This window comes from Maylandia zebra, linkage group LG22 (assembly GCF_041146795.1).
Source record: "Maylandia zebra isolate NMK-2024a linkage group LG22, Mzebra_GT3a, whole genome shotgun sequence".
In the NCBI taxonomy this organism is placed as follows: Eukaryota; Metazoa; Chordata; class Actinopteri; order Cichliformes; family Cichlidae; genus Maylandia; species Maylandia zebra.
This window is the reverse complement of record NC_135187.1, coordinates 17,512,417-17,525,037: the sequence shown is the minus strand read 5'-3', so window position 1 is coordinate 17,525,037 and position 12,621 is coordinate 17,512,417. Positions and strand designations below refer to the sequence as shown.

The following is a 12,621-nucleotide window of genomic DNA, read 5'->3' as shown; positions in this document are numbered from 1 at the left end:
AGCGTGAGAGACGAGTGACAGATTTCGAATGACAACAATAAAAATAAAGCGAGGTGGGAGGATGAGAGACAAGGAGGCGGTTTGTGAAAAGAAAAAGAAAGAGAAAAAAAAAAGAGCCAGACAAAGAGAAATTGCGGGCGGGTGGAAGGACTGAAGAGAAACAGAGTTAACAAGGCATGCAAGAATATTATTTCCCCAGACCAAGCAGCCGCATTAACAACCACGGCAAATAATGAGTCCAACTTTATCAGCCGTGCAGATAAGTGATAAAGCCTTACGTGTACAGCAGCGCACATTTTTATGCTGCTGCTGCGAGACTCATCTTCTGTGCAAAGCTGCGAGAAGGAATACAGCGATGCTAGATTAGAATTTTCTCCCAGGGCAAAAATGAAGGAGCAGGAGGAGGCATGTGTCTTCATTGTGTTGTCTTTATTTTTTGTCGCGTTTCAGTCAAAGATAAGAGAAAATATTTGACAAGTGAAAAAATAATGCTAGTGAAGATGTCAAGCACTCGGCTTAAAGACGCTGTGGTGTGCACACTGGTGTTTAATGAGAAAACAGTGTTAAAAAACAACGAGAAAAGGGGGCATTTACTGGAGACCCACGAGGATATTACTACACAGTACACACAGCCCATGCTTTGTGTGACACTGCATTACGTTTGGTGAAATTCTGTCACAGTTTGAGTTTGGAGCTCTTTACCTGTTTCGCTTTTTCCTTTGCTAAATTTACATATGACAAAATTGTTAACTGATTTTTGCAAAAATACCTAGACTTCCAGTTGTTCGCTTGAAGACGGTGTATCTAATTTCTTCCTCTTTCCTTTTATGTCAAAGGTTCTTCTCTGCCTGACTCAGCCACTTTTCTTTCCCTTCATCTGTCTGTCTGATATTTCTGTGTATCATTACTTTGGTTCAGAGAAGGCTTGTGCAGAGCTTGTCTCCCAGCTGAGTGTGTGTGTGTGTGTGTGTGTGTGTCCCGCCAGTATTGGTAGCAGTCTCTCCGGAGTGCTGCATTAGTCTTTGAAGATCTTAGAATAAAAGAGAGTGAGAGGGCGGGAGAGAGAGAGAGACTCAGACGAGGTCCTCGTTCTTTTATCATATTCTGCCACAACTCGGTTTCTTTATTTCTTCGTTTGTGTTTCGTCTCTGTCTTCTATTCACTCCCTCTGTTATCACCCCACCCCTATCTGTCGGAGCATTTTTTTCTCCCCCTCCTGTCTTTATTTTATCTGCTTCACAGTCAAAGACGCTCTGTTTTCATTCTGCAGCAGTGCAGTGCGTTTGAGACTCGGTTTTTACTTCAGTTGCAGACATAAATCGAGTTTAGGTTGCCGTCCACGTTATTAAACATTCATTGATAAAATGTGACCCACCGCATAAGCAGTAACTTAATCCACAGCGCATTTAGGCTGATGCATTTCTTTTGAAAGAAAAGAAATAGGGAATGATTTCTCATTCAATAAGAGGCGAATTACTCTTACATTAACTTGTGACCTTTCTTTATGAGATGGTCAGATGAGTCCGCACTGCTGCCCTAATCTGCTTAATTTTTCATTTTGTAACATGTGACCTCAGCAGGAGCACTCTGCTAGTCAGGTGATTGACTCAGTGAGCACCTGAGGCATACCATACACATATATTGTGCAGTTTAACACACTTCACATGTATAATTTAGCCACAATAAATAGTCATTAAGTCAAAGACATGAGGTAAGAAAAATAAACAGGATTTTCACTGTAATCTAAATGGAAATCTACCAAACTGAATGTGTAATGTTTTTTGCAGTTTTGCTTGTATATACAGCCAGTATGGGTTCAGCTGTGATTAAGCCAGAGGTCTCCAACTCCAATCAACGACAGCTACTGTCCGGCACAGCTGAATCAAATGGTTGAATTACCTCTTCACCATGCCATCAAATTTGGCAAAGGCCTGGTAACAACATTTGATTTAAGTGTGTTGGAACAAGGATCCATCTAAAATCTCCAGGACAGTAGCACTTGAACACTGGAGTTGGAGACCCCTGGATTAAGCCAACATAGAAGTGCTAAAAACTGCAGTTCCTCGAGTTGGCCACTTGGGGTAACTTCAAAAAGAGCTTTTATAGACACCAGTAATAAGCAGATTTCCCTCATTTGACTACTATAGATGAATATGATTTTTATTGTTTTTGTACCCATTCATATATAATTATATAATTCTGCTTAGACAAGTAGGTGCTGCGAGCCACGAGTTGTCTGTAAGGTTACACTTATTTTAATTTGAGTTGCTCACTTGGACCTCTTCTGTGTTTTTGTGATATTAGCTGATGGCAGAACATTGCAAACAGAGCAAGATGTCAGCAGTCACAAATACTCAAGAACTCAAGCTTCAAAACTGGAGTTCACAAACCAGTAGGCAATGTCATAGTTGCTACTTCCATCCTTTATATACAGTTTGCCACTCTTGGTTGCAATACAGTGTTGCTCATCTTAAATCACACCCTCTACACTCTGATATAATGCAAATGTCCTCAGATGCTTACAGGTGTCTACAGTTAATGTTTAGAGCTGTGATAGAGGGGACTTTCTGGAGGCACTTTCTGTCCCCCCCCCATAGCTTGAAAATATTGCGGTTTTGTTTATTTGCTCCTATGAGCTTGTTTTTAATTATTCCTGTAAGATTTTCAGGCTCCTCGTGGTGTTTGAAGTCTGCTGAAGAGCTCTGGTTGCACAGGCGACATCAGAGATGGTTGAGCCACGATTGTTTTGTGTGTTTTTGGGTTTTTTTGTGACGTGATGCTAATATTGTGTCTCCTTCTGCTTCTCAATGGGAGGTCATCTGAGTAGCATGAGTACATGTGTGTATGCATACGTGTGTGTGTGTGTGTGTGTGTGTGTGTGTGTGTGTGTGTGTGTGTGTGTGTGTGTGTGTGTGTGTGTGTGTGTGTGTGTGTGTGATTGATAACCTGATAGGGCAGGGAGTGAGGTTGAATGGACTATCTGCTTACAAGTGCTACCTAGAAAAGGTTCATAGAGAATAAACTGTATCTGATGAGATTACGAGTATATAATTACCAAAACAGACTAAAGATGTAATTCTGTAATTATGTAAATGAAGCCGCTCCAGAGCATGTTTCAATAAAAATATAGACACAGATATCTGCTGTTCTTCATTGTCCATAAATTAGGATTGAAAACAGTCCTGTAGTGTTTGTGTGTGTCTGTACCTATATTTTTACATCTTATATATATGGATATGTGGATTTATGGATAGTTTCCATTTTATCAATTACTGCTATTGCTTACTCAGTTATTAATAAATAATAATTGTTGTGACAGCAGGCAATTACGTTACAAACTTGCCTTTTCAACAAATGGCTAATGTATCCTTCCTATTTATCATTTTACACGAGCTGCATGACACACACACACATGCACGCACACACGCGCAGACACACAGAGTGGTAAGGTCCAGCTGCCTAGCTGGCGGGCACTGAGCTCGCAGCAGTCGACCATAACAACCCTTTCTCCATCAATCAACGATAGAGTGCTCGGCTGTAGTAATGATGTCATCACACTCACACAAACACGTGCACACGTATAGACCACTCAACACACACTTATCTCATCCTCTTTGTTTTGACCTTGAGTTGCTGGTAGATGTGTGTGCCTGCGGTTGTCTCAGTGTGTGCAGAGTGCAAAAGGAATGAGGTTTTTTGTCACTGCTTTGCAAAGATAGCAGGCAAGGATGCAATCTGTTTCTGATATCAGGTACATAAATCTTGCACACATCAAGTATATTACAAATGCACGCACAGACACACACACGCACATGCGGGCGCGCACGCACACACAGTCCCAGACAGACCATTACAAATGCTTTTCAATTGCAACTGAAGTCAAGGTTGTCTGAGTGTGTGTATGTGCATGTGTGTGTTTAGTTTCTTCTTTTCTCTGAAATGCTCTGCAGCACACTCATGTGGTTACATAGAATCAGACATTTAATTTAATTGTATACACTGCATGCATGGATTCAACCTGGAAATATACACTGGCTAATTTGGCTGGCTAAACTTTGCTAGTACCAGTGTGAACCCCATTTTACCGTTAGAGCTGCCTTAATTTCTTAATGGCGCAGATTGAACAAGGTGCTGGAAACATTCCTCAGATTTTGGTCAATTTCGGTTGACTTGAGAACATCACACAGATGCTGCAAATTAGTTGGCTGCACATCCATGGTGTGAATCTCCTGTTCCACCAAATCCCAAAGGTGCTCTCTTGGATTCAGATCTGGTGACTATGGAGGCCATTTGGATACACTGAACTCATTGTCGTGACCAAGAAACCAATTTAAGACATGTGTTATTCTTGAGGATGACACATGTATGTATACTTACACTGACACATGCACAGATCTTCTAAGTCCAGTTGTGCCTCTGCCAGGCTCTGAGGCAGGGGGCCAGCACAGTGAGGTGAAGAAAGTGGCAAGAACACTTACTGGCAAATCAGGGGCCAATTAAAAATGCTCAACGCTGTGTGTGTGTGTGTGTGTGTGTGTGTGTGTGTGTGTGTGTGTGTGTGTGTGTGTGTGTGCGTGTCTGTGCGTGTGTGTGTGTGTCCTTGTTTTACTGCCAAGGAGAGGGTTGGCAAAGAAAGCACGCTTCCTATTCTCTCAGCATGCCCTCTTAACGCAGAAGCTTACACACACACACAAACACAAACACACACACACACAAACACAAACACACACACAGAGCGAGAAAGGACAGGCATTCATTTGCCCTAAATAAAGACAATGGGGTAAGACAATCCCACGGCTCTGTGTGTGTGTGTGTGTGTGTGTGTGTGTGAGACAAACACACAAGTGTAGTTTTACAAAGTAATGCTAAGGCAGGACAATACCCTGCCTGTGAATTTGTGTGGGATAAGTAAAAACAAAAAGTAGAAGGGCTGTCAACCTTCACTCAACTGATCTGGCATTAGGGTCTTAATCAGTGGGGAAATATTAAGTTAGTTGCTTTCCTAGATTTTATTGACAGCTAGTGGTACAAAGTGATGATTGCAACCTCGTTCCTTCCCCAGCTGATTGTGACTGATTAAGTAACGTGAAGAAACATTTTCCAACTTGTTAAAAAGATGTTCTATTTTGCCTTTTTTTGCAAGTGTGGAATGCTCCTCTTATTAAATTACAGTGAAGGCTTTTGATTGATCGAGTCACTATTTTGTTTATTTATATGATATTTTACTGTCACGGAACACTGAACATCAGCTGTCGTGTTCCCACGTTTCAGAGCATTTAATTGGGTTTTAATGTGTTAGCTAACATATTTCAGAACTTTCCTGAACTGTATAGTACTTAATCTATCAGCGTAATTACTGACCACTAAATGTGGTGGTAAGCAGTTTTAACTGGACAGTGACACTAACATATAGTGCTGCGCAAAGGTCGTGAGTCACCTGTCTTTTCTTTATATTTTGGTTCTACGGAGCCAGGCTTTCATATGGTCAAGTGTTCTTGAGCAATAGTTCTCCAGGCTTTCTGGTTTACAGTCCAGTCCTTGTACCGAACCTTTTTCAAAGCAACGAGTTAAGTGGCTTTACAAGCAAGAAATAGAAAAAAAATCCAGCAAAGAGCAGACACAGTAACTCTGTCTGGTCTCATCAGAAATGGTTGGAAGGTTGAATGTCAACAAAAGAGTGAGGTATGCCAAAATAAACAAGAAGTGTAGTACAAACAGCAGCGAAACAAGTCTTATTGAGTGACAGAGGACTGAACAAAAGGCAGCCAACTTTCAAAGAAGAACTCCTTCAAGAATCCTTGTGAAATACTGACGACTACTGAAAGAAATTACAAGGAAACATGTTCAAGAGAGTTTAGGCTCAGGTGTTGAAGAATAAAGGTGGTCATACCAAATATTGGCTTACAAGTTTGTTGTAATTGTACAAACTCTGTTTTGGCCTTACATGCATATAAAGAAATGAGAGGTGGTTCCAGAGTTTTGCACGGATTTGTGTCAGGTTAATTAGGCCTGTGATCACAGCAGCAGTATTGGTGTTCCAACTCTTATCCATACTGTAGCTTAGCACTCAATTACATATTGATTCTTTGTTCTTTTAATACAATCACACACAAAAAATATCCTACATGAGATCAATTCTCATTTACCAGTGTGTTTGAAAACTATGACCTCCATCAGTTAAACTGTTCTATACTCTCAGCCTTATAATGGCATTGTTGTTACTTTAGGCTTTGAAACGACTAAGAAGGAAATGCTATTGGGTGAACTAGACATTCCTCTGAGATTGTTCTTATTTTTTCATGTGCGCATGTGCATGTGATTGTTATTTGTTCATCTTCCTACTTTTCAAAAACACATTTTAAGGTTGTATGCTAAAAATAGTCCAGGCCTGTAACAGGAATGATTTGTTTTTGGCACAGATTCTAACACAACTGCCACGTACACACTTCCAGTAACACGGCAAACATTAAGTAAAGGATAGTGATGATTACTGAAGGACACGGCTCTTTCCAAACACATGTGCGCCTATGATAACATTCCTGTTCTCAGCACCTTAAACGTGCAGAGGGCTGATTCTTCACTTGCGGTATGACAAGATTGTTGGAGTCTAGGGAAATAGGATTGTGGTTGAGGAAGGCATTTCCCTTAAATTACAATGATGGTCAGTCACTCAGTCTACACACACACACACACACACACACACACACTGCATTCTTCTGCCTTAAGCAACCAAACAGCTGTCAGACACTACGTCAGCTCCTGAAGTATTCCGTCTATGTGTTCTTGTGATTGTGATCGTCTGCCATACTTATAATGACGAATTGTGTGCTGTACTACAGCAAAGGTAATTGGTAAGTAAGTGAAAAGAGAAACTGGATTCTTGAGGCTTTGAAATGGTCTTACTTATCCCTCAGTATTTACAGGAAGATAAAGTGCAAAAATCTAGACTTTGAAGGCTTTTTAACCTTGAATTTATCTACTATTTACTAACATTCTGCACAATTCTGCAAAACATTGTTAAATTAAGGTCTGGTTGAGCTCGGCTCTTGAACCCAGCATTTGTGGTTTCTACAGTCTACAGCAAAAAAAGAAAGGAAAGGGAAAAAATGCACCATACATGTTTGACCAAACTTGTGCAGTAGGCATAGGATTTGGCTGCAGTCATGGTAGAAGTGGGTGGATGTTTTATTTGATACACTTGGCGAAAAATGCAAGCACTTAAACAGATGAAGTGATGGTTGAGTGGACAAAAGCATTCATGCCGTAATCACGCCAGCATGCAGTCAAGTACAGCGAAACATTCACACAGAGAACATTTGTTAGGCGTGTTGAATATCATCGCCTTTGAAAGAGAGAGCCACGCACTGTTACATGCGTCATTGTGAACCCGCTTACCCAAAGTGAGGGCACAGAACAGCAGCAAAGTCACACAAAAGACTGCAGCTTTGGTGTTTGGTCATTTGTTTACTGGCTCCAACACTTAAAGTAGCTGCTCTGGGAAAAGGCTCTGGGCAATATACCAAACTTTTGTACTGTATGATCACAAGTTTGTCTTGATGACAGTGTCAGACAAGTGAATCAGCATACATAAAACGTCTTTCACCGACTGCTGTTGTACAGGGTCTGTTGTTGAGACTGAGGTAGATTAGCAGCAAATAGATGAATACTGGAGGCATTTTGATCATATGAGCGTTTGCACAGTAGCACTGAATGTGGTCTTTGTTGGTTTGGAGGTTGAATGCACATAATGCAAGTCACTTTTGACAAATAAATGTAATGCTGTATAATTCTGGTACAATATAATGGAAAACCTTAAGGCACATTCATTTTCAGTACACACAATAAAACAACCTCTCATAAATACACACAGGAGCTGGCTACTCCACTGCGGTTTAGAATTAGATCAGCTATTTATTTAATGTGGTTTAAACTGAACCACTCCTGACTAATTTAGCCTCCCTAATTTATGGATGTGATGGATTAATACAGTGTTTATATGTGTAAAATAGACAGCGTACAATGTGGAGTATGGAAAAAGCTTCGGTAGGGGTGGGGTAAGAAATAATTATATCGTATTTATCACAATTTCATTTAAAATTTCAAGTGATTTTCTTCTCTTTATGAAAAATGAAATGGAACAACAAAACCAAGATTAGGACTGATAAAGTTGTGTCACACTATATTTACAGTATTTTATTGATAGATTTTGTGTATTTAAAGTTAAATTAAAGTTTTGTTATTTATTTTAATGAGCTTGTGAGTTATTTAGTCTTCTGGATTCATCCCAAACATTCATTTTTATTGCTATTACTAGTTCATGCCCATCCCACCTGTATTGTTAGCCTGTTTGAGCAGTGAAATTGAAATGGTACTATGCTTGTATAAGGTGTTGTAGCTGCATAAATGGAAAAAAAGGATCATTTTAGCAAGTGGTTGCTAGGCAACATGATGATGATATAATATATTATGTGCAACTGAGCCTTTGTGGATATAAATGAGATGTTATTGTCATGAAATTAAAGGCAAAAATAAAAGGTCATTTCAGGTTGTTGCTAATAATTTTCTTGGATATTAATTAGAGGTTACAGTCATGAAATAAAAAAAGTTGCTTTTATAAAGTCTTATAAGTCCAAAAATCCCCCAAACAGGTCATTTTAGCCTGTTTTTGGATGGTTGCTGGGCAACATGATGACATCATAACGTCTGATATACAGGGTGGGCCATTTATATGGATACACCGTAATAACATGGGAATGGTTGGTGATATTAAAGTCCTGTTTGTGGCACATTAGCATATGTGAGGGGGCAAACTCCTCCAGATGGGTGGTGACCATGGTGGCCATTTAGAAGTCGGCCATCTTGGATACAACTTTTGTTTTTCCAATAGGAAGAGGGTCATGTGACACATCAAACTTATTGGTAATGTCACAAGAAAAACAATGGTGTGCTTGGTTTCAACATAACTTTATTCTTTCATGAGTTATTTACAAATTTTTGACCACTTATAAAATGTGTTCAGTGTGCTGCCCATTGTGTTGGATTGTCAGTGCAACCCTCTTCTCCCACTCTTCACACACTGATAGCAACACCGCAGGAGAAATGCCAGCACAGGCATCCAGTATCCGTAGTTTCAGGTGCTGCACATCTCGTATCTTCACACCATAGACAATTGCCTTCAGATGACCCCAAAGATAAAAGTCTAAGGGGGTCAGATCGGGAGACCTTGGGGGCCATTCAACTGGCCCACGACGACCAATCCACTTTCCAGGAAACTGTTCATCTAGGAATGCTCGGACCTGGCACCCATAATGTGGTGGTGCACCATCTTGCTGGAAAAACTCAGGGAACGTGCCAGCTTCAGTGCATAAAGAGGGAAACACATCATCATGTAGCAATTTCAAATATCCAGTGGCCTTGAAGTTTCCATTGATGAAGAATGGACCCACTATTGTTGTACCCCATATACCACACCAAACCATCACTTTTGTTTTGTTGGGTTAGTGTCAGACCAATAGCGGTGGTTTTGTTTGTTAACTTCACCATTCACATAAAAGTTTGCCTCATCACTGAACAAAATCTTCTGCGTGAACTGAGGGTCCTGTTCCAATTTTTGTTTTGCCCATTCTGCAAATTCTGTGCACCGATCTGGGTCATCCTGGAGTTTGTAAGGGTGCCATTTGTGAGTAGCTAATATCCGCCGAAGGGATGTTCGACTAATGCTACTCTCCAGTGACATGCGGCGAGTGCTACGCTGTGGGCTCTTGCTGAATGAAGCTAGGACAGCCACTGATGTTTCTTCATTAGTGACAGTTTTCTTGCGTCCACATTTTGGCAAATCCAACACTGAACCAGTTTCACGAAACTTAGCAAGCAGTTTGCTGACTGTAGCATGGGAGATGGGTGGACTCGTAGGGTGTCTTGCATTGAAATCTGCTGCAATGACCCGGTTACTGCGTTCACCAGATATCAACACAATTTCGATCCGCTCCTCACGTGTTAACCTCTTTGACATGTCAATGGCTGTGAACAAAGAGAAACTTGTAAATAACCCATGAAATAATAAAGTTACGTTGAAACCAAGCACACCATTGTTTTTCTTGTGACATTACCAATAAATTTGATGTGTCACATGGTCCTCTTCCTATTGGAAAAACAAAAGTTGTATCCAAGATGGCTTCTAAATGGTCACCACCCATCTGGAGGAGTTTGCCCCCTCACATATACTAATGTGCCACAAACAGGACTTTAGTATCACCAACCATTCCCATGTTATTACGGTGTATCCATATAAATGGCCCACCCTGTAGATAAGAGCCTCTAGGAGCCTAAGATGTACCTATGTGCCAAGCTTGGCTGCTCAACTCATTACGGTCTAGGAAGAGTTGGCAGTCAAAGAAACAAACTCACAGACAGAGATTTCCTGTTTCATAGTAAAATGGTACCAACCCAAACAGCCAGAGAGATCTCCTATTCCTTATTGCTCATATTCAGACTTATTAAATTCATTACTTTGCACGCGTGATTAAGTCATGGACAACAACTTTAACAAAGCTATTAAGATGCACAGGCTCTACTCCCATTATTGGTAAAAGACCAAAGTCAGAACAAGACAAACTGTTGATTAATGAACTCAGAGTTCAGATATCCATTAAGCTCTTTTTTTTCGTTTCTTAAAGCCTTTGAACGAATCTACTACCTGGACTTGCTGAATAATTTTCAGCTGACAGACATTTCTGGTGTATTTGTTATTATTCTGAAGATGTGCGGATTCAAAAGTATCAAACTACCATGAACAAGATGTTGCTTTGAAATAGAGAAAATATTCAGTCAAAAGATTAGACCACATGTATTAAGCACTGTTAAGGGAGATGGACTGCTGTTGCGGTACTTCCACCTTAAAAGCCGTACTGAGCAAAGCAATTCAAGTGCAACAACTCTTACAATCACTTACAATAAGCGTGATTAGGAGGTTAATGAGGTAAAACTCTTACACCGTAGATTTCTTATATTTTCTGTGTGTGGATATTAAAAAGACATTATTAAGTACTTTATTTTATAATGACTAATAAATAAGGTCTGACAGTATTGGTTCTGCTCATGAAGCTGTAGAAATCATGTTACTTTTGTTTTTTTACCCTTCACAATCTAGAACAGAGATTTATCTCAGCTTGTGTGTGAGGAGAAAGGAGCAGGTGTCTCTGTTTAAGAGACCCCAGGTAGTTGAAGGATTAAATAGACAGCTGATTCAGATTACAGGCACAGTCTGAAGTAATTAGAGCATCATGTGAAGGGTGATTTAGATATCAGTTATATGATTAGCTTTTTTGAATTGTAACAAGTCTATTTTATCGCAATAATTCTAATTTACAGATATGAGAAATGAGCAAATAAAGCATTGTTAGTTAGTTGGTTTGTTTTTTGTTTTTTAATAAGAGAAGCTTATAAGCTGATAAATTGTGTTGATAAGATGAGAAGGTCTGTTTTGTTTTCCCTGAAAGTTGGTGCAGCGTTAGATGAAAACCCTCGCTGTCTGTCCTGCTTTGCCCTCACTTCTTATCATCCTCCTCCCTTTCTGCTGACATTTTTCAGCTTTTCATACTCCCTGCTGTGCCTCGCTGGCTATGCCAGTGTTGTCATCCCATTGAGTTTCTATCTGCCTCTTCTCTGCCACCATCTGTTTCTCTCCTCTGCCTCTCTGTTGTCTCCCTCTTCCTCCCTGCTTGCTTTACCTCTCTGTCCCCTCTTTTCTCTCCATCTGTCTTTATTTTTCATCACCTCTGGATTGTCTGTACTCTACTTTTTCTTTGGTCTCTCAACATATTTTTTGGCTCTCTGGTGCTGGGTTTTCTTTCTCTGTGTGTAATGCTTCTTCCCTGCATCCCCCTTTTCTCCCTTGTATTTTTTATACCATGTGATCAATTCCTTTGCCAGTTAGTGTTTGCTAATCCATGGCCTCAGTGCTCATCTATTTTTTCCTCTTTCTCCTCCTTACATAAACCCATTACAAGTCTCTGTAATACACAGAACCCCTCTTGCTTTCTTTGTGCAGACACTTTAACGCATGTGTAAATGTTTAAGCCTGATTCTGTTGCGCACTATCAGTTTTAACCAGATATTTATTTTCTCTCTTCCTCTCTCCGTCCCACAGAGTGATCATGCATAACTTAAAAAGTGTGAATGGAATGACATATTTTACTATCACAAAACCAGCCAAATGCTGTAATCCCATCTCGGTTTCTTATGAGCTGCAATGAAACACTTTCCCACAGCTAAGACAGCTGCATACAAACTTCCCTCCCACACCTCCCCACCTCTTTTCTTGTTGTCAGACATATAAGAACTAGGTCAGTAGGATGTTTGGCATCCCACATATACCCCATAAACATTCATAGACACACACATACTGCCGCTGACTAACAGCAGGGAACATGTGTCTTGTATCCCCATAACATAGCCGTCACTCCAGCACAACCTGCCTAATTAGTCCCACAGAGTGTGTACACACTGTCGACAATCAGCTAGTCTGTCTCTTATGTTGGTGCGTGGGCGTCTGCTCGAGTCAGCTTGTTGCACATTTGATGTCTTTAAAGATACTCTGGAGTTTCTTCCCCGAGTATGACA

At 40.3% G+C, this 12,621-nt stretch overlaps 1 protein-coding gene across 2 annotated transcripts in view; it reads left to right on the top strand.

The window, feature by feature from the left end:
- atxn1a (ataxin 1a) overlaps positions 1-12,621 on the top strand; it is a 107,009-nt gene that overhangs the window by 61,926 nt on the left and 32,462 nt on the right. The gene's annotated exons all lie outside the window — the stretch shown is intronic.